This window comes from Acomys russatus, chromosome 21 (genome assembly GCF_903995435.1).
Source record: "Acomys russatus chromosome 21, mAcoRus1.1, whole genome shotgun sequence".
NCBI lineage: Eukaryota > Metazoa > Chordata > Mammalia > Rodentia > Muridae > Acomys > Acomys russatus.
Window position 1 is genome coordinate 48,707,799 of NC_067157.1, and position 22,685 is coordinate 48,730,483.

Here is a 22,685-nt window from a genome sequence, read left to right on the forward strand (position 1 = left end):
TCCGTGAGTCCCCTTGCTGGCCTCTTGACCACAGGGCTGCGTGGGAACACAGCTGGCAAAAGGAAGAATGGCCTTCTTAAAATTCTGCCCATCGGAGGGACACTACCCACATAACCTTTCCTTTGGTGCTCACAGCAACCCAGGAGTCCTCCCAGGGGACTATATATTTGATTTTAAAAGGCAAAGCCAGAATATCAGGCTCCGCAGTGCATGGTCCCAGCCACCTCTCTGTGGATAAGCTAGCTGGAGAGACTGCCAGGCACCAAATGCCAACCTCAGCTCCTTCCTAGCAGCACAGAACATTACAATATTTATGGAAACAGCTTAATTCATTATAGTCCCAGAAGCCTTCACAGTCAAGTCATTGTGCTTAATGGCTTAACTTTTGGGGATTTGTAATATCTGAGTGCTTGTGGATTTTTTGTTTGTTTGTTTGTTTGTTTGTTTGTTTGTTTTGTTTTAATTAAATGAGTAAGAGACATTGAGGGACCAAGAATTTGGCCATCACATAGTCTCTCAGTGTTTGTGTGTCCTGGGGAAGAAGTTGGGCTCTTCAGTTTTCTGCCAGTTAAAATGATGCCTGAGGTCGATGCTGACTCCTTTTCTAACATAGACATAAGTGGCTGCTTTGGGCTTAGTGGCTACCCCTGAGTAACTGTACAAACAACAACTGCGTGGGCATCAGGCAGGCAGTGTGACCTCGGTTGCAAGGAGGAGCACTGGGTATTTCCCCCAGCATAGAATAAACTTCCTCACTAGGCAACGGGATGGATGCCTTTGTTATTTTAATTGTCCTTGTACTCCCGTGTTTGGAAAGACAGGACTTTGTGCTGCTCCAGTCTAATGGGCTGTAGCTCGTTGCATTCTAAGTAGGTTTTTAACTATTGAACAATAAAACAGAGCAAACTGTTAGAGTGCATCTGCACCGTCTCCTAATCACGGTTCTGTGCCAGCCATCCTGTACCCATATGGGCTGACCAAACGGATCAGCTGGCCAGGGCAGATGCGGACCTGGCATCCATGAATAACTCTGGCACTTTCCTTCCCACATGTCACTGGACAGGCTGCCTGGGCCTTAGTCTGGGCATCTTTCTGTGAAGTGACACATGCATACCAAGTATGCATACGTCACCATCTCGTGTAGGATGCCCTGGCGCTGGGGCACACTGCTCAGATACTGGATACTGGTTTCCTACCCCCCCCCCCCCGGCTTCTCAATCACATGTCTTCATCTTTGGTGCAACACAGAGGATAAAGGCTGTATGGCTTTTCTAGTCCGAACCTTTGCTGGTTCCTGGCAGCTCGGATGGGAGATGTACCGGGAAGGGATGAGGGGTCAAGGGCTCTCTGTGGGCTTTGTCCCCTCACACAGTTCTCCCTGCTCTCTCTCTCTTCTTGACTGTAACTTGGAAACGACCCTGAGGTTATGTGCAGTTACAGCCTGCTGACAGGGCCATCAGTTAAGATGGAAAAAGTAGTCAGACCACAGGATCCTCCCCTAACCCCATAATAAGTGGGAAAAACACTTGTGTTTCTCCATGTCGTTGGCCCCCTGGAGCCATGCCCCCAAGGTGGGCACACCTTTGCCAGGTTCTTCCTCTATCTATCTTCTTCTTCTGCCCAGTATCTTTGAGCTGGGGACCTGGCCACCTGGCTGCTGTCCCTATAGTGGGATGTGTGTAGTAAGAGCCGGTGTAATGTCATAGAAACAGCTGAGCCTCCTTGTGGCCCTGGGCACCTGTGAATCATGGCGTCTGGTGGCCATGTGCCACTTCCATGTGCTGTCAGAAGAATAGCATTTGTCAGGAAAGACATGGAATTAAGGGTTCAGACACATTTAGTCCAAGATCCAGTCCCTACCACTGTCCAGGTGTGTCGTATGTCTTGGTTATTTCACTTCAGCTCAGCAGAGCTGTTGGCTCCTATGACAGGAGGGGGTTCATGACTACATGTCCCTTCAGGGCTGCTCAGGTAGGCGCCTCAGGCTCCTTGGCACTCACTCTCCATCGAGCTACATCTGGGCATGAAGCACATTGCTCTCCACTAGCCTTTACAGCTTTACAAGCTGGGCTTGTCCAAGTGAAAGCCACAGGACACAGAAGCAAACACGTTACCCGTGACCAGTGATGGCTCAGGCTAGGGAAACTGCTTCCAAAAACAGCGTGTCACATAGGTGTCACTGGTACTCCCGAACCCTGTTCCTTCTCTGATTTATTTCAAAGCAAAGGTCATGCCCTTTGACCCTAAGCTCCCTAGCTCTACTCCCGGATCCGTATTTACTGTGAAGTTACAAGTGATGTCTTGGTGAGTCATGAGCCACTCTGGTAACATGAAGAGAAACCTCTGACCATGTGAGAACTCACTTCTTCACAGAAATTCATCATGAGCCATGCTATTAATGGAATTTGGAAGACACTGATATGGTTTGAACAGTTTAGGTTTTTTTGGGCTTTGTGGGTTTTTTGTTTTATTTTGTTTTGTTTTGTTTTTCTAGTTTGTTAGGGCCAGAGTCTCACTTGTAATCCAGACTCACCTCAGACTCTCAGTCCCCCTGCCTCAGCCTTCTGGGTGCTAAGATTACACCACACACAGGCTTCAGGCCCAGCCGCTTCTGTTGGGCTAGATACCTACAGGGTTGCAGAAGTTCTGCGTGGCAGCCCATGGCACGGGCAGATGCCTCACACTATCGAGGACTCCCAAGCTATGCGCTGAAAGCATCAAACCTTGGTGCTCTCTGGCTCAGCCTTCCTCTGTGGGACGCTGGGCAAGGTGGGCCTTGCCACCTGTTTCCTTGTGGAGATAGTTCTGTCTTTGCAAGTGTTCTTCTTTGTAAAGCGTGCAGTTGACTAGCACTAACACTGTTCACAGAGGTACGCAGGTACTCAATAAAGACCTTGCCAGTAAGCAATGCTAAGGAGAGAGACCTGGCCGGGAAAGGAAAAGGCTTGGTTGCCACCCTAGGCTAGTGCTCACTTTACCCAATGCTGAGCCAGCCTCCAGCTCAATCCCAACTTGGCTGTCTCTATGCAAAGCTGGGTTCCCCATTGTAAGAGCCAGCAAGCTCCTATGTGGGAGCTGGCTTAAAAAAGCAAGCACTATGCCATAAAAGCTGTTGGCCTACCATCTCCATGCCTCTCATTGTTCCTTGCATTTTATTTTATTTTCATTTTATCTGGTTTTCTTTTTTTTTTTGGTGGGGGTGGGAGGTCATAGCAAAAGATATGAAAAGGGTTAGGAGATTTCCATTCTTATAGCTTGACCATTTGTCATTTGTGAAGTTTTGATTTACTTACGCTAGCATGTATGTTGAGGTGTCTTTGAATTAAGCTGGTTCTCGACGCAAAACAAAGCTGGCACCTGTGGGTAGAGTTGTAGGCCTGTCTGTTGGCAGAGATTGACATGGCCAGACCCAGCTGTGATCTGTGGGGGGGTGGTCTGAGAAGACAGGAATATGTGGACACATTAGAAGTTAGCCTTGGAATAGCCACCCTAGGCACCAGTGGTCAATATACTTTGAGTGCGTTTGTGAAGGAATCAGGGCACAACAGTGGCAGGGGACTGTGTTCGTCCTTGGCGGAGGAGGTGTACTTGGGGCCTTAGTCTGCTGACTTTTGGGAAGGTCTGTCCCCTGACTATTTCTCCTGCTGGAAGGACACAGCAGTTCTGGGCACACAAAGTCACTGAGCACCGAAGCATTTGCTACTGTGTTGACATCGTCTCTTCTCAGGGGGAAAAAAATAGGAAACTTATTCCATTTACCAGTGATGACGCTATTATTCCTTTTGTCAACAGGCAAGATGATGAATGAAGTCCTGGCAGCTTCCCGTGTCCCAGGCCTTGTAGAAATAAATGAGACAGACGTGCTTCAAAGTTCTAATGGGCGTCACACCGGAAGCATTAAAAGGAGCCACCGTGGCCTGTTGAGAAGGCTCTGTGCTCTCAGGCGAGGTTTCTGACTGACCACAGAGGTTGCAAGCATGCCTCCCTGTATTACCTGTTGGAGCAGGTTTAATTTTATAAATTCTAGACACAAACTCTATGAGTTTCTAGTTCATAGGTGTTCTTTTTGAGGATCCACTCAGACGAACAGTATTACATCTGTAAGAGATAATGCACTCCCACTGCCCACAGCTGGTTGAGGAATCACTGGCTACAAACTCCATCAGTAGCATTGCCCAGTGCATGACGGGAAGGACAGAGGGTGAGGAACCCCCAGGAGAGTCATACAGATGGCCAGAACCACAGTGTCTCTACACCAGCGATTTTTTTTTTCTTTCTTGAACACAGTAGATGCCATGTACAAACGCCTGTCTATGGCCTCAATGCATTGTCACTAGTTACTTCCTTGGACACTCAAAAACACTAGAAGTTGTTAAGACTTAATTTTTAAAAATCCTTTTTCAAGGCTACTTTGAGAAAAATCCAAAGTTCAACACACTCGCCTGAACCCTCTGCCTTCCTGTCCTGTCATGCAAGCCGCAGGCACGCAGGCGGAGATACGATGCCGCGTGGGGGAGGAAGGGCAGCGGTGATGGCCAGGCCCAATGCATGGTAGTTTACCACACTTCCCGGGAGCTTCTAATTCAGACAGAAATGTGACAGTTTGCTGCAGAAGTCCAGACCCGATTTATGTCTTTGACAACCACCAGGTTCACATGATGCTTGGGGGAAGGGGGGCTCAAATTCAAATATGAGCACCATTTATTCCAAAAATAATATTTTTAATCATTCTTTTTGTTTGTTTTGTCAAAAAAAAAAAAAATTAAAGTGCTTGGAAGTCTTTGCCTGTGGCCCGTGGAATGTAATCAATGAGAACCTTTCACCACAGTGTGCTCTTGCTCTGGACGTTCACAATAAAAGCTGAAACTCATTTTGGTCACAAGTCCTCTCTTTTTGCTTTGTTTGCTACATACGTCACGACTTACCTTTGCCTGGTGTCCATGCTGTCTGCACCGGTGTATGTACAAAGATGCATCCGTCTCCCAAGCCCCGCCCCATCGTTTTCATTGGATGACTGACAGTTTCCAAATTTGAACAGCCAGTCTTCTGTTATTTCCTGGAAGGCCAAGAGATCTTTGAATGCCAAGGCCTTTTTGAATATGCATGGCAGTATACATGGTATAGTCCCAAGGACTGTACCAAGGCTCTCTTGAGTTCCCACGTGCATTTTCTACTGAATGAATCATAACGTGATTATGATACATCTCGGCCGCGATGTAGTTTCTGTTGATGAGCTGGAGACTGGAAGAGGCCGTGGCTGATAAAACGGCATGGTGTGGGCTTTTCAGAGCATCTCTGTTTGACTCCCCAGCATGTTGGGGTGTCATTTTATATATTCCAGCATACTGCCAATAAGAAAGAAAACGGCTCCTCAAAAGTCCAAACATGCCAGTCTTCTGAAATATGTATAGATCTTGCTTGGCACTCTTACTAAACTGGCTGTGGCAATAAGAAAGGATCACTCTCTGTCTTTGTAATTAATCCTGTTATGGGCAGGTATACCACCTACGTAGCTCCTGCCTCCCACTACTAATCCTTACAGCGGGGATTTGGGGTTCGCTAGGGTATTCTAGTGCATATATGAACAAATGATTTGGGAACTTTGGGGGCCGGGGAGATGGTAATTACCACACAAGCACAAGGTGGGAGGGGCTCAGTTTGATACGCAGCACCAGTGTGAAAAGCCAGGCATGGTGATGTGTGCTTGTATCCCAGTGCTGGGGCGGTGGAGACAGGGGATCTCTGGTGTCTGTAAGGCCAGCCAGCCTAGTCAGTTAAGCCCCAAAATCCCAATAAGAGGCCATGTCTCGAAAATATGAGGGACAGCTAGCTCCCTGAGGAACAACACACCACGTTAATCTGTGGCTTGCACACCCAAACTGATTTAACCATCTTTTTGTTAGTCACGGGATGTAAGCATGCTGCCCAGGCTGGTCTTAAACTCCTAGGTGCAATCCTCTTTCTGCTTTAATAGAGCGTCAGGTGGCTGGGGCAACAGGAGCCTACATCACTCCCTTCTTTGATTGTTAAAACCCTTAAATGGCGGGGGGTGTAGGGGTGGGGGAAACAGAGCAGGTCCTGAAAGCTTTCTTCCATGGGTGGGATTGTGGGAGAAAGTAGACTCAGAAAGGACTCAAAGCTGGGCTCATCACTTCGGAAGCCAGCTGGTTAGTCAGCACTTAGCTGGAGATGGACGTCAGGTGCACCAAGGGATCATCTGTGAGAAGGGTTGTCTTTTGAACACCCAAGGACAGCTCTCATAGAGGCAGAGGTTGGTGGCAGTGTGGCTGGTTGATCTCGGAAAGCCCTCCCACCCCCCCCCCCCCCCCCCCCAACCCGCTTCCTGTCAGCTCTCAACCAGCCCTCTGTGGTCACCATGGTCACTGTGGTACTTCCCACAAGCTACCCTAACCTGCGACCATCAGCAAAGGAAGTCCCTCACCGGTCCCTCTGCTGGAGAGACTTCAAACGCTCTCTGGCTTTTAAAGCAGCATTAGGTGTCTCTGACACACTGATACTATTGGGCAGTGGCCTTGGCATGGGCTGCTTGGTTTTGTAAGAGGCAGCCAGCCTCTCACCTGGGTTCTGGGTCGGTGATTTTTATCCAGATGAGACAGGTGGTCTCAAGCAATTTCTTTGTAGTTACTCAGAGGATGAAAAAAACAAAACAAAACAAACAAAAACCCCAAACAACAACAACACCACAAGCCTCAAACCACACTGTTTCAGAACGGCCTCCCCCAAGGAACTGCGCATAGATGATTGCTGTTAGCCAAATCGTTTGTGCTTTAAGCAGTGAAGTGAGTCACCAGGCGCCGTGCTGCAGAAGGAAGGCTCCTCTTGCTCCCTGCCGGTGACTCTTGCAGAAATCCATGATTTCTGTACCCATCTATTAAAATTGGGGGTCCTCCCCACATAGTGGCGCCAGATCCAATTGTTTTCTTGACTGCACACTCTCAGAAGCCTGCTTTGAATCCCTAGAGTGGCAGTGGTCAGCCCTCTAGGCTGTCATCGCACTTTTAGCGTGTACCAGAAACGGTCTTAGACCCTCTTATATCTTCTGAAGCACACGTCTCCTTCACAGTGTTGTTTCTAATAGAAAAGAAAACTCAACTATGTGGGAGCAAAGTGAGCCCCGTTGCCACACGCTCGTACACCACAGCAAGAATAAATTCCTTCCAGCCCAGTAGGACACGGATAGATTAAATGCCTATTAATATAACTTAGTAAAAAAAAAAAATCACAAGCCTTAAAAATATAAAATACATTTTGTTAGCTAAACATTTATGTGGTTTCATGTGCTTTGATCTGATATAGTTTCTAGTGACAACTCCCCCAAAATTAATGCAGTTTTTTAACTTCACCGAAGCATCCACAATTGTCGAAATAAGTATGGTTTTCAGATGCCTGAGACTGTAAGCTTGCACAGTTAAGAAAAAAGAATCCCGAGCATGCGTTCTGCAGGCAGAATGCTCTGCTGAGCCCTGCTCGGAAGAATAATACCGAATAGAAAGAGACCGGATAGGGAACAGTCCGAGATTATTCTTTTTAACTTTGTGAAGTCAGAACTGCATCTTTAGCTAAAGGTCCTTCACAGAGGATCACACTCCCATTTGACCCTCCCTCCCCCTCATGGCCCAGTGTCAAGCAGGCTACGTCAAGAGCCACAGTGGTCATAAACGGCTCAGGCCTCTGCTGCTTATCACTGCATTGTCTCTTTTTGCTGTCAGGGGAAATTTTTTTTTTTTTAACTAGGGAAAAGATAGGTTTTGGGGGGCGGGATTTTTGCCCCAAATGCTCCATGTTACCAGTAGTTTTGTTTTGCCCATGTGAAAATAAGCACACTTACAAGCGTGTATGAACAGATGAACAGGTCGTGCCATTGGAGGCACGGAGCCAACTGAGCGATCTTAGGTCACAGAAAAGCAAAATGCCTCAAGTTGAATCGCCTGGCGTCTTCAGCAGGTGCAGCCAGTCTCTCTCTAACAAAAGCCTGAGACCAGAGATGAAACCCTGTTACAGACCGGCACCCAGTCTCCTAGGATCCACCCACCAAAGAGAAATACAGGAATGTGTTGCAGTTTACACACACACACACACACACACACACACACACACACACACACTCCAGAATGCCAGGGTTTGGCTTACTTATGACAGTGAGCCATTTCTTTTTAAACCGTGGGATTTCCAAAGATTTTTCCATCTGATTTCTGTGTCCTCCAGGCAGAGATTCTTGTAGGCAGGTTCTGAAAGCAGTGAGCATTCAGATGGAACTACCTGCTTTAAAGATGCAGCATCCCTCCTGCCTCAGGCAGAGGGGAGAAATATGACAACACATTTTCTTTACTCTTAAACTCACATATGGTCCCACGAATGTGTCCCCAGCTGCACGTAAATAGGACCCCTGTTTTCCGAACCCCTAATCTTTATGATTACAAGTCCAGCCACCTATAGGTGATGCTATTAGATTCAACATAAGGTTTCTCAGGTTTGACCAATAAATAGATGGAGGGAAAACAGACCGAAATGCAAGCCAGCTTTTACAGCCTTTGGAGAATGATAAATAAAATGTAAGAAGCTATTTCTGCTAAAAAGACAAATGGGTTCCTTCTCTCTCTCTCTCTCTCTCTCTCTCTCTCTCTCTCTCTCTCTCTCTCTCTCTCTCTCTTTCTCTCTCTCTCCCTCTCTCTCTCTCTCTTTCTCTTTCTTCTTGAAACAGCTTTCCTATTAGAATACTATTATTGAGAGGTTGGGGCTGTATCTTAGTTGGCAGAGTGCTTGCCTGACATACACAAAGCTCTCATTTCAATCCCAGCACGGTATAAGCCAGGGGTGGTGGCAGAAGCCTGTGATCCAAGCACTTAGAAGGTGGAGGCAGGAGGATCAGACGACCAAAGTCATCCTGAGCTACACGACCAGTTGGAGTCCACTCTAGAAATCCTCCCCCACAAAAAGATAAAGGGACTGGAGAGATGGCTTACTGGTTAAGAGGACTGGCTGTTCTTGCAGGAAACCAGGGCTCAGTTCTCAGCACTCATATGGTCGTTCATAATTATCTGTAACTCCAGTTCCTAGAAATTCGATTTTCTGAGAGCACCAGGTATGCACATGGTACACACACATACATGTAGTCTAAACACCCATACACATAAAATATTTTTAAAATAAGTTAAAAATTTTAAATTATAGATATATATACACACACACATATTTAGTGGAACACAGATATGTTGCAGAAAGACAGTGGGGAATAGAATGTAGTTATCTTGAAGCCCAGCTGTTTTCTGATGTGGGGCCATCTTCACGGTGCCCGGTGGCAAGGATGGTTCAACCAGATCTTCGCTGCATTTGACCCTGGGCAGAGAAGGACTGAGTGAATGAATCTTACTTACAAAAGGACTTCATAAATACAGACAAAAAGACTAAGGTCAGCAGCTGCTCCAGGAACCATGAGCCTCCTTGACGAAGGCCAGCATCAGGGCTCACACCTACCTGGAGTGGGAGGCGGCTCACTTTGGCAAGTCAGGTACTTCCGCCTGATGGTGATCACTATAGATGTCACTTAATAATGCTTTTTATAAAGTTCAAATCAGCATAGGAGTGAACACCAGGGACCCATTTGCCAGGGACCCTGCTCTTAAGCCAAGACATAGCACTGGTAGTTCATTTGATTAAAATCCCACTGGAATTCCCACTAACCTCACCTTCCATAACTGGACCACCATCACGTTCTTCAAATGGAAGGTCTATGAGGTAACGTCACAGTTTAACCATTCCTTTAATATTTATGTGTTTTGTGTGAGGATGATGGGGAGTGCATATGCCACAGTGTGTGTGTGTGTGTGTGTGTGTGTGTGTGTGTGTGTGTGTGTACATCAGAGGACAACTCATTGGTTCTCTCCTTGTGTGCCCTCCCAGGGATTAAACGTGGGTCATCCTAGGGTGTGCCCTGGATGCTGGGAGTCTTAGAAGAGATCCAAATAGATTTTGTCATGGAGATACTGTTGGGTACCACTGGGATGAGAGGCAAGGGAAGGGTTGGTGTCAGGGCTTGCATCCTACCACTGCCTCTGTGGTTATTCATGCAGACGTAACTGTCGTGGGCTATATAGGATGGAGATGCTCACAGTAGCAGATCTCTGATCCATATAATGAAAATATCATGTTTTGTGTGACTCGGGATGTCATGGGCTCAGCATAGGCTGGGCACTCAGGCGGTGATGGCTGTCCTTTATCCCCAAGGTAAAATGAAGATGTAGGAACATCGTTGGGTGATCAAAGGATGCTGGGTTAATGAAAGCGAGAACCAGAAGGGTGACACCCAGACTCCCAGGGGACTCTCCCTTTGTTTTTCCTGGACAGATGAATGGCTCCTCTGTGTAAGCTTTTGGAAAGGGAGCAATGGCTTTATTCAGAGATAATGTTATTTATTGCGGGCCTCTGTTTTCCTAGGGTGGGACCAACAGGATCGATCTGCTTGACAGTTAAATCCAGAGGCAACTGGGAAGTGCACACTTAGGATAAGGCCTGCTGAGTGTCTGAGTTTGGGGTGAGGTGAGGGATACATACTTAGTGTCACCTCATTACAGTGTCCCAAGCACAGAGAGGAAAAGAAGTGAAAGGACAAGGATTATGTCATCGTAGACTCTTAGCATGTTTGTCCTCTGTTCCCAGCCTTTTCAATGACATATTTTGTATTTATCTCAAATAAACAAAATTTAACTTCTTTTTGAAAAGAAACAAGTATCTACAAAACAATGTCTATGGGATGGGCATGGTTTCTGTTGTGCAGAGGTGGGGAGGACACAGGCCTCCCACTCTGCATCTGTGCGCAATGTAGCTCTTGAACCGAGCACAGCATGGAAAGGAGAGCCTTAGGGTGTGTGTGCACCTCTCTAGGATGGAACCATCAAAAGCTCTCAATGTCAGAGCAGCTAGGAACCCAAGCCAGCACCCGAGATCCAAGCCCCATGACTGTGAATACTGTAGAATTCTGCACGGCCATTTAGTCCTCTATTTGATAAAAACTATGACTTTTCATCTGATTTGCAAAGACTCTGATAACCCTTAAAAGCCAGAGAATCATTTTTATTACTGAGGAAACAAAGCTAAAGGACTCAGTTCAAATATGCAAGGGCAGTCCGGAGCCAATGAAAGCAGAGCTGAGTGCAGATGGAAACTCTTGATACTGTTGGCTGGAGGTATTAAGTAGCCTGAAGCCCCTGGAAAGAAAGCTGAACTGTGCTTGCTGATGACAGTATCCGTGGGTCTACCACTGAGGCAATCAGAGGGCCACAGTGGCTAGCAGTAGTCTGGCAAACCCAGGAGACACAGGCCACAAAAAGCTAAAACAAAGCTATGACACAAGACCGGTAATCCTGGTTTGGGCTCTTTCCTTCTTTTTTGAGGCACATGGAACCAACAGTTTTCCAGACTGAAGGTATTTGATAACTTTCATGAAGTTGTTAGACCCCAACACTAACAGAACTTTCTTAAAGATAATAGTGACCACACGGGGCTCGCCCAATGTGGCTGTGGTCAACCAGGCTGGCAGCGACCAAGGGAACCCTGGGAATAGCTGAGAGATGCCTTGCCACCCACTGCCGGGAGAGAACAGGCTAGTGGTTAGTGGTTCCGGCTTCACACCTGCTTCTCCTGGACTGAAGATCTGTCAGCTCTGTTATATGCTAGAATCCCCCTTCCTCTAAGCCTTGGTTTCCCCATCTATAAAAATAGGGACAAAGGTGCCTGCCTGGTGGATCATTTTGAGGAGAACCAAGAGCAGATTAGGTGTCTAGCTGATTCTGTCATGCCCACTGTGCAGAGTGTATTTTGGTTTTTTGTTTCGTTTTTAATATTTATGTATTTATTTATTATGTATACAGTGTTCTGCCTGCATGTGTACCTGCAAGCCAAAAGAGGGCATCAGATCACATTATAGATGGTTGTGAGCCACCATGTAGTTGCTGGGAATTGAACTCAGGACCTTTGGAGGAGCAGTCAGTGCCCTTAACCTCTGAGCCATCTCTTCAGCCCCAGAGTGTATTTTGTTGTGGAGCTGTGGTGACTTTTTAGAACAAAGAGTTGATGGAATTAACTCTTCCTGGGAGGGAATAGGGCCTGCTGTTCAAGCTCAAAGTCCAAGAAAAAAGAACCTTTTTGCTTACTTTCAGGTCCCTCCTCTGCCACGGCTGACCTTAACCATAAACTTCTGATTTGATTTTAATGCTTGGCTTCAGGGTCTCATAGAGCCCTCACTGGCTTCTGTCTCAGTCTCCACAGGTAGCCATTGGATGACCTAGAGTTATTAATCTGTCTGTTTCCACCTCCTGAGTGCGGGGTGGATGGCAGGTGTGTGGACCACACTTGGCTCTTGGTTTGGCACTCAAGAATGACAAAACTGGTGAAGGAAAGTAATATGTTACAAACTATTCCAGGCCTTTAGGGGACTAGAGAGGGACACAGGAGGGGGGAGAGGGGACACGGATGCTCTAGGAAACAGAGGATCACTACACAGGCAGAGAATCGGGTGCTGCTCCTTAGGACCCAGTTGCGGGTGTGCTGGGGATGGAGGCTAGGGAGACTTCAGAGAGGGCAGAACAGCCACTAGCATCCACTACTCCTCTGTGTAATTTCAAAAGGGGACCTTCTGTACCCAAAGTATACAACTAGGGTGCAGTTCCTGCTCACCCTCCCAACAGGTGCCTGCAGCTGAGGGCTGTGTAGACTCTAGAAGTTTAAGTGTTTCTCTCCAACCACGAGGAACAAGGGTAACACTGAGGCTGGGTCCATGTTTATGGAGGGATGACAAGGTGGGGAGATAGGGAGTTCAGGGCCTTTACTTCTCAGGGCTTAAAGAAAGGCTCGTTCAGATCTCAGCCTCTCTTTTACTGGCTGCTCTCAGAGTCTTCGCCAGGACCAGTTCTGAGTCCTCACTTCAGGCTCTGCGTTCTCTCTTCCCCACCATGCCCTCTTGTTCCCACTCTTGTCCCCTTGGCTTCAGAGAGCTGCAGAGTGACCTGTCCACAGGCAGGCTTTGAGGAGACTTCCATGGTCTGACAGTAAAGCCTGTGAGGAGAGAGTGAAGAGGAGCAGAAAGCAATCTGGGCATTCCCTCTTGGGCAACTCATTCAGATCGTCACACAGTTGCCTCTGCCTCCACATCTTTCTATCGTCTCTCAGGAGAGTATGTGTCCTTAGGCTTAGGGCCGGCCCAGAGACTCCATGATCTCACCTTGAAATCCTTAACATAACCACATCTTCAAAAGGCCCTTTTTCCTCCCAGATAAGGTCACAGCCAAGGAACCCTGAGGCTGACACAAGGACATACTTATCTGCTCCACCCACCTTGCAGCACAGGTCCCAAACGTGCATTATCTCCAGATGTATTTTCTTGTACCTCCCCTAAAGTGTGGGTGCTCTCTCAATACATCAAGCCATCCTTGGGTAGAATGTGGAATATTCTAGAATATCACTGAAGCAATAGAACTCTGCTGAAATTTTTATATAAAGGTCTAAGCTCAGTGACTGAAGAAATTACCTCTGAAAAAAACCCCAAAAGATCACCAGATGTGTTAGAGCATATTTTAAGCATGGCAGCCGGGAGGCAGAGGCCGGTGGATCTCTTAGTTCGAGGCCAGCTTGATCTACAGAGTGAGTTCCAGAACAGCCAGGGCTACACAAAGCAACCATTTCTCAAAAACAAAACAAAACAAAACAAAAATCATCCTCAGCTACACGGCAGTCTTAAAGATAGCCTGGAATACCTGAGACCTCATCTCAAAAAACAAAACAAAACAAAACAAAAACAAAATGACCGAAAGGCTCTTAGACCCCTACATCCGATGCCTTTCCCTGCCTCCACCACACTTCTGTCTTCCCAATAGTTATGGCAGTGTCCATACTGTACTCTCCTTCTTGTACTATCTACACCCTTTTCTATAACTCCATGTATGTGTACATGCATGAACATGCCTATCCTGCCTCTCAAGAATAGGCTCCAGCTGGGACGGATGCTGAGGGCGGGGGTGGAGTAGGAGTCCTTGCTTTATAAACCCAAGGTCTGAGTTGAAGTCCCTAGCACACAGGTAAAAAGCTGAGCTTGTAACCCCAACACCAGAGAGCATATAGAAGGCACCTATGAGAGCCTGCTGTTTGGCTAGCCTGGTCTAAATCCTGAGTTTCCTGTTGAGCCATAGACCCTGTCTCAAGATAATGAAATGGAGGTTGAGAGAGGAAGTCACCCAATGTCCTGCTCTGGCCTCCCCACGCCTGCACATTAGCTTTCTCTCTCCCTCTCCTTCCTCCTTCCCCACCTCTCTTTCTCTTACATGTGCATGCATGCATACGCACATGTGCTCACACACACACACACACACACACACACACACTCTGAGTTACAACGCAGTACTAAGACACTTGCTGGCACACATGAGAGGCTTTGCATTTTTCTTATCCCCCACTACACAACAGAATAGACACAGGCCTGGCATTTATCCCTGCCCACGCTCTCCTGACCTCAGGACTCCTGGATGCTTACCACTCTCACACCTCTCCCAGTGTGCCCTGCCCTGACATCATTCTAAAGTTCTTCAGCCTCAGGCCCAGGAGACTTTTATATTGAAATCTTCTAGCCTATATTGAGTTATACATTAAAATGCACCCACCTGTCACATGAAGTATTTTTGGGCACAGGAATATTTTAAAGGTTTTTGTATGCCAGTTTCAGAGTTTATGTGACTGAAATTAATCTTTTGAGGGTATGTTCAGGGTTTCAGCGGCTCCCGTGTCTTGCGGGCATTGTGGGTAGGGCCAGTATCCAGCAATGTCTTGATGGCCACTAAACTCTCAGACTAGGAGCAGCTTTGTTTACTTCCCTCATGTTAAGCAGTTGCAAACTCTAATTTCTACTGTCTTCCTTTCTCATTTCTCACACCGTTCTTAAATGTGCCCCCTCTCTTCCCAGACTGCACCTGGCTGAGTGCTCCTCCCTTGGTCAGCTCTTCCCTCAGATGGAGGTGACTTGGGTGTCTGTGGGGGTGTCATGGGAGGGCGGGCGGGGGCGGGACACTGTTTTCTTTGATCTCTCTTTCAGGGTCAGATGCCCCTGTCACATCACCCCATGGCACAAAGCTGCTTTCCCACAAGCACATCTCGGCATCCTAACTGCAGAGTGCCCGTGTGTGCTCCTTGGCCCTCACCCCGGGTTTCACTGGCACCGGAAAGCTGCAGGGTTCTGGTCCTTCTCATGCGCGCTCACACCTGGTGATCACAACACATGAAGAGCCTTTGGGTTTCCTACTTTCCAGTGCCGTGAAACAGGCTTCAGCGTTATTCGTTATTCTACCTAGTACGTTGTCAAGAGTTATACTAGCACACTGCTTGAGAGTCCATGCCAGGGAGAAGAGTGCTCTGGGAATGGACCTGATGGCCTGGATACTTCCCGAATAATTGGCATGTGACCCTGGTCAAACTGTCACCACTGCCCGCTCTGTCACCATCAGCCTGTATGCAGATATAGCACATTTTATTTTGCAGAGCCTCCCTTTGTAGTCTCCGTCGCTACCCAGAGTAACGTGGGGAAATGGGTCGTAGAAATGGCAGGTCCCCTACACACATGGCACACTGACTGTATCTGAGACACAGTAAAGGCCAGTCATATTTCATTGCTATTGCTATCCGGGAGCTCACAGGACTATCAGCTTAGTCATCAGATGCATGGTGTTTAGTCACAAAAATACCGATGTCGCTTAGTACCATGGGGGTCTTTGTGGCTCAAATAATTACCACTAGCAATTCTCTCACTGCCAGTTTAGCTCTTGGTTTTCCAAGATAGAGGACATAGTTCTCAAAGCCAAAAGGTCCTGCAGTGGTTGTCCGGAGGGCGTAAGGAGCTGGGGTGGGGTGGCAGCACCAACCTGGCAGCCCATTCATTGGTCAGGGTGCTGCTGCAGAGCAGAAACTGGCACTCTGTTGGCTAGACCCTTGGCATGGTGGTAGAGCCCAGAGGGCATTCTGGAATGCTGAAGTCACAACAGAAGAACTGGGAAGGAGAGACGGAGGGACTGACAGCCTCATCCACCTCACTGGTGGACAGGGCCACTATAGTTTATTATATCATAGGATGGGAGCTGCGATTATTGGAAGGGTTTGGTTGTTGTTGTTGTTTTGTTTTTATGAATTAGGTCTGGGGGTGGGGCGTATATTAACACGCATGAAGCGTGGAATTCCATCCCCGGCACAGGGTACACAGGCTGTGGTGGTGCTCACCGGTCACCCTAGCACTTGGAAGGTGAAGGCAGGAGGATCAAAGTTCAAGGTCATCTTTAGCTATAGAGCTCTGGTTCTCAGCCTTCCTGATGCTGCGATCCTTTAATTCAGCTCCTCATGTTGTGGTGACGACCGCCCCCCAACCATAAAATTATTTTTGTTGCTACTTCCTAGCTCTAACTTTGCCACTGCTATGAATATAAATATGTAATGTAAATATCTGATATGCAACCCCTGTGAAAGGGTCTTTTGATCCCTGCCGACCCCAAAAGGCTAAGACTTACTGATTGAGAACTGCCGACCCAGGAAGTTTGAGATCAGCCTGTGTTTAATGAGACTTTGCCTCCCCCCAAAAATTTTTTAATTAATTAATTAATTATGGCTCAGAGGTTAAGAGCACTGGCTGTTCTTCCAAAGGTCCCGAGTTCAATTCCCAGCAACCACATGGTGGCTCACAACCATCTATAAAGAGATCTGGTGCCCTCTTATGGTGTGCAGGCACACATGCAGGCAGAATGCTGAATAAATAATAAGCAATCAAACAAATAAATCTTTAAAAATAATTAATCAAAAACACTAAAGATTTTTTTTTATTTAGACCTTTAGACCTTTCTCCTTTGCCCCCCCCCCAACTCTTTTCTCCTGTTCTTTACCCTACTACCACTCAGCAACTCAAAGAACAACAGTCCCACATACTCATGGCTATGGCGATGGCTCACTACGGCCGCCTTTTTCAAAGCTTCCGGGTTATCGCTCTCCCTTTGAGTTTCCTATCTGGAGCCTGTGTAGATCTGAGAAGGTATGGTGGAGAGGCTCTGGGGAAATGGAGTGTGTGGCTTCTCTTTACACCTTGGGGACCTTCCCAGGCCTTCCCTGGTCCCAAGAGGGAGGTGGGAAAATGCACGTAGGCTGCCTGCCGTCTCCCTAGGCACAACTGCCTCAGTCATTCTACCCTCTGCCTGCCAAGCCAACAAATCTTCTTACCTGCAGGACTGGGTGGATACATTTCCAGGAGGGAGGTAACTAGTCTGCCCTGTATCTGTAACAAATCGGAATCCCCCCCCACTGAGACCCTGTGTGTTTCTTTCTAGAAGTTTCTGCATATCTCCCCCAAAGATATCTGCCCTCCAAAGGAGAATCAATGTCAGATGCACCTTGAATTTCAGAGGGTGAGCTGACATTGTCCTGATGGTCTTAGAATGGAGTATACTACTTCTCCACCCAGGTTACATTTAAGGGCAACAGAGAGGGAAAACAAACAAACAAACTCTCTGCGCATTGTGTACTGGGCTAAGGACATGGCCTGGCATTGTCGCCTGCATGGTAGCAGCTTTACTTAATGTTCCTCTATGTCTATCAAACTGTGTGCCAACTTTACTTCCATCTAGAATATAGGTTTGCCTTAACCCACCTGTCCCAGTTCCTTATGCCTGCAGCTCTTGCAAGGGCGCCTCAGTAGAGCCCTTCTTCACCTTCCAGGAAACTCTCAGTTTCCCGGCTTATATTTGCCTTCCACTCCAGTCCCTTTCAATGCTTTCAGAGTCACTTTTCCTACCTCTTGTTCCTTGTTTCTCCAACACCGTTCAAATGTCACACTTTACTTCTTTACCTAGCTTCTCTGCCTGGGTCGAAGTCATGAGCAGAGGGAGAGACTTGAGGCAGCCATCTGCCTCAGCAAGCAAACAGGACACTCAGAGTTGGCCAAGCCTATCAGTGACCAAGATCACCTCTGCCCTCATGGCAGGGTGGCAAACAGAGGAGGCCTGGGACAGACTCTCAGTACAGACCATCTCATCCCAGCAGTGTGTCAGAACAACAGGACCTAAGGCTCCCCAGGGAAACACAGAACTCCTGACTGCGCTGACAGCATTAACTGAGCTAAGGTTTGAGTGAGTCCTGCCCTGACCCCTCATTGTTGGCCAGGAATCAGCCTGCCACCCAAGCGACACTCACGTGATGCCGTTCTGACTTAGTCTGCAATGATACCAAACAGTCTAGTTTTCTCTGTAAATGTAAGTTGGACGGGTTCAACGATCAGGGATACGAAGAACCGATGTCATAATTTTACAAAAGAGTCCTTTCTCGTTTTTCATTAACAAATCCTGCAAATGTAGATGATGTGTTGAGCTTCCTATACAGAGGTCTATATGTATATTTTATTTCTCAGTTCTCTTCGCAGCTCTCTGAAATAGATTCTCCCTATCACCATGGTGCACATGACCTGGGGGGAAGGGGGGGCGGTGCTTACCAAGGTCACAGGCTGCTGAGTGGCTGAGCCGATCTTTACACCCAGCCTAGAGGGAAGGAACAAGACAGTCACTTCAGAGTTCTGACAACCCAGACTTGGCTAGGAGGTGAATTCAAGGCCAGCCTGGGCTAACTAAGTAAGATCCTGTCTCAAAAATGGAAAACAACATAAAACGAATACACAAACAAACACATCTCCTAAGCACAGTGATGCACACATATCTAGTGTCCCAAGAAGGAGAAATCTTGCCGCCCCCCCCTTCAAGATAAGAAACACTGTTTAAAATTAGCAGAAGCCGACTCTGAAACTCTGTAATCACTTAGCCTTATTAGCAGCCTACCTCCAGCTTTTTGTTACTTTATATACTCGAATGCATTCAGTCAGCCATTCTGACTTTGTTTCTTTCTGCCACCGAGTATCCTGACTGCAGAGAGAGTGGAGTTACTTCTAGTGAGGGGATAGCACAGTCATACTAGACACTTACATCTTTGGGTTGATTTTTATTAGCTCCACTGGGGCAGCCGCTAAGACATTCATTCCCAGTTGGTGGTTCGACAGCGTTGTAAGGGCTGCCTCAAGAGGGCGCTCCGCACAAGCCTTTAACCTACTCACTCACATAGCGCCAGGCCTCAGGCTGGGTTTGGGAACATTGGCAGTATTTTCAGTGGCAGGATTTCGGTCCTGTGTGAATACAGAAACAAAGTGCTTCACTGAAACAAAATGAAAGTGCATAAACCCGAGAAGCTTGTTTATTATCTTTGTTTTTAATTTTTAGAAATTTTTATTTATTTATTTATTTATTTATTCATTTATTCATTTATTAAGTATGCTGCAAAAAGTAGTAGGGGAGCTAGAGGGATGTCACCATGGTCAAGAATGCCTGCAGCTTCTCCAGAGCATCTGTGTTTGGTTCCCAGCACTCATGTCAGGTAGCTCACAACTGCCTGTAATTCCAGTTCTAGGGGATCTGGCTTCCTCCAAAAGCACCTGTGCTCAAACTCATATAGACAGACAGACAGACAGACAGACAGACACACACACACACACACACACACACACACACAGAGAGAGAGAGAGAGAGAGAGAGAAAGAGAGAGAGAGAGAGAGAGCGCACACATTCAAAGCAGGAATGACAGTAATAGAAAAACTGCCTACCCAGAGGCCTAAGCTCACATGACGAAGTCATAAAGACTCGGGAATCTCGGATTACGACAAGGATCACTTAAGGAAAGTCCCTCTGACCTGTTTCCTATGTGGACACAGAGTAGCCAGGCTGTTAAAATGGCAGAAAGGATTTGAGCCAGGATCTCTGTAAGTAGTTGAGACTGATCCAGAACACCTTATATAGCTGTGCCTGTCTTTGAACTTCTGATTTCCCCCACCTCTGCCTCCAAAGTGGTGGGATTAGAGGTGTGCGCCACCATGCCCACCTCACCCTTAAGGGCTGGGAAGGAAACATTCCCAGCTTTCCCAAGTAACTCATTAAAGTAGCCTCCTGCCTCTACCCAAATGCAATGGTGGATTTACCAGTGAATTTTTAACATCCCTTCATCAAAAACCCATGGAACTCCTACACAAAAACAGCATACTCACTCATCTAGGTGGAGAGAAGGCCACAGGGGCCCCGAGATGCCGCCAGCCAATGAACGCTCCGCACACAATAAGCTTTGATTTAATTTTCCTGGCTAATGAAGAGCAGTTGTCTCAGTGTCCTTTGTTCCTGCAAGGGCATCTTGAGATTGATTATAATTGCTGTGCAAGGGAGCCTGAGGTCTTCATCGGGGCAAGGAAACAGCTGAAGGGTTCACTTAAAACCTCGAGGTCAACCTTGTAGCCTAGTGAGCAGAGTAAATTGCTTCCACTTGAGGAAGGCTGAGCCCCCTTACCTCTCACCAAGGAGCAACTTGCAAGGACTGCTCCCTGGCACAGCAGGTTGTCGGGAAAGCGAGCTCCTCGGAGGGTCCTCATGCCCAGTGTTTGCCTACCCTTATAAGGCTTTGAGTGCCAAGATTGCAGTAGGACCACCACGGTTAAGTAACACTTAAAATCAAAGGCCCGTTATCTCCCAGCCACCCACCTCACCACCAGATTCTTCAAGGAGCCAGCTAATAGGATTATGAGAGGACAAAGGCCAACCTTATCTCCTCCCTCTTTCCCCACCCCACTCGCTCTAAGGAGACCCTTCCCTTCTGTCACATAGTTCTCAGTGTCCTGGGAAGGGAATTTTTTTTCAATTCCCTGCACTGACAGTGTTTCACAATTTTCCATGCCTGAGAAAATGATGAGCTTCTCGGGGCAGGACAGAGGAGTTGCTGGGGCTACATCTTTTGTTTCTGTGTCCATTAGGATTCATGTGGCTATGGAGACCTGGCCCCTCGGATATATTTGAAACACTCCTCTCTCTTTCTTTCTCTGTTTCTCTCTCTGTCTGTGTCTCTGTCTGTCTGTCTGTCTGTCTCTCTCTCTCTCTTTCTCTGTGTGTGTGTGTCTGTTTCTCCCCCTCTGTATCTCCATCTGTCTGTCTGTATTTATGTATGTGTGTGCAGAGGCCAGAGATCAATGTGGGATATCTTTCTCAATCACTCCTACCTTATTTTGTGAGACAGTGTCTCTCACTGAACCTGGAGCTCACCGATTGGCTAGACTGATTGACTAGTGAGCTCCCAGGATCAACTTACCTCTGTCTCACCGACTCTGGGAACACCACATCACCTAGTTTTTAAAACGTGGGAGCTGACGATCCAAACTCAGGACCTTGTCCTTACACAGCAAGTGCGTCATCAACTGAGCTCTCTCCGCAGCCCTGGTAATTCTTCTAAGTTATTGTCTTCTTAGTCCAGTCTGAACTGTACTCTCTTGTAGACCTACTGCCAATCAACTCTACTCAAATGGAAGATGGGAAAGGAGGGAGGGAGGAAGGAAGAGAGAAAGGGGGGGGGGCAGGCATTAAAAACTTGTTAAACCAAGAAGCCAAATATTTTAAATTGCCTATGTTCATTGGCAGGGAGGAAACAGCCAAGACCAAAATGCTACATCGTATTAGTCAAGAGGCAGACATCCTAAGATGTTTTAAACAAATGGGAAACTATTTTTTTAATGGACTTTTATCTTTAGATAAGTAATAGGCATTGAAGGAAAAAAACCATCCATATTTAGCCTATGCAAGACCTTGAGTTGATTAAATTTTTTTTAAATCAAAAATCTTTAAAAAAATCTATCTCAGCATAAGAGAAAGATTAAAGGGAAAATAGAAAAACATTTGCAACTAACCCACAGAGCAGGCTGAGGGTGAGCATGAGCACCCAGGCCCTTCTGCAGAGATGTCCTATTCTTAGCTTCCTTAAGGCCAGGAAATGTTCTTCGCTTCTTCCTCTGTGTAGTACAGTTCACTGTGGTTTCTTTAGGCAAGTGACTATCCCCACCTGATGCCACACAGAGGTTTGTGTGTCCCATCAGTCACCACCAGTCCCTCTGGCAGATTCCTGAGTGCAAGGTGTCACCATGTTGTCCCTGTGAAAGAGTCAAAGAACAAGGTCCCTCCTTACAGCAGAATGGAAGGCCTGCCATGTGTCCCTACCATGTAAGAACACCGAGACGCAGTGAGAAGGCCGCTGTGGCCTTGGCTCAGAAACAGTATGATGAGGGGCCAACGAGATGGCTCATCAGGTAAAGGGGCTTGCCTTGAAAGCCCAATGACTCAAGTTCAAACCCCAAGACCCGTGTAAAGGCTGAGGGAAAGAGCTGACTCCACAAAGCTGGCCTCTGGCCTCTATGCGTGCTCTGTAGGAGATGCTCCCTGACCCCCAATAATAATAAAAAGCTTAAAAAGAATCCAATAAATAGCTAACTGTGTTATTTCTGTTGTAATGTCATGATTACATTTCCTAGCTATGTGTGTAGATTAGCACTTGCTTAGCATGTGTGAGATCCCTAAATCTAACTAACTAACTAACTAACTAACTAACCAAACAACCAAGTAACAGATTACATCTTCCAAAGAGGAGAAACTCATTTGGAGCCTGTTTGACTGTTGTCTCAGAAGTTTCTGTTTGTCTGTCTTGTTTCTTTGAAATATAGTCCAACATGGTCTTGAACCCACCACACGACCAAAGCTGACCTTGCACTCTTTTACCTTCGCTCAGCCTTCCAAATGCTGTGCTCATGG

At 47.0% G+C, this 22,685-nt stretch overlaps 1 protein-coding gene across 1 annotated transcript in view; it reads left to right on the plus strand.

Moving 5' to 3' along the window:
* Scaf8 (SR-related CTD associated factor 8) overlaps positions 1-4,269 on the plus strand; it is a 129,934-nt gene extending 125,665 nt beyond the window's left edge. Inside the window, exon 22 of the mRNA XM_051164098.1 lies at positions 3,793-4,269. The gene's annotated coding sequence lies outside the window, so the exon portion shown is untranslated. The remainder of the gene's footprint in view (positions 1-3,792) is intronic.
* The last annotated feature ends 18,416 nt before the right edge of the window (positions 4,270-22,685 follow it).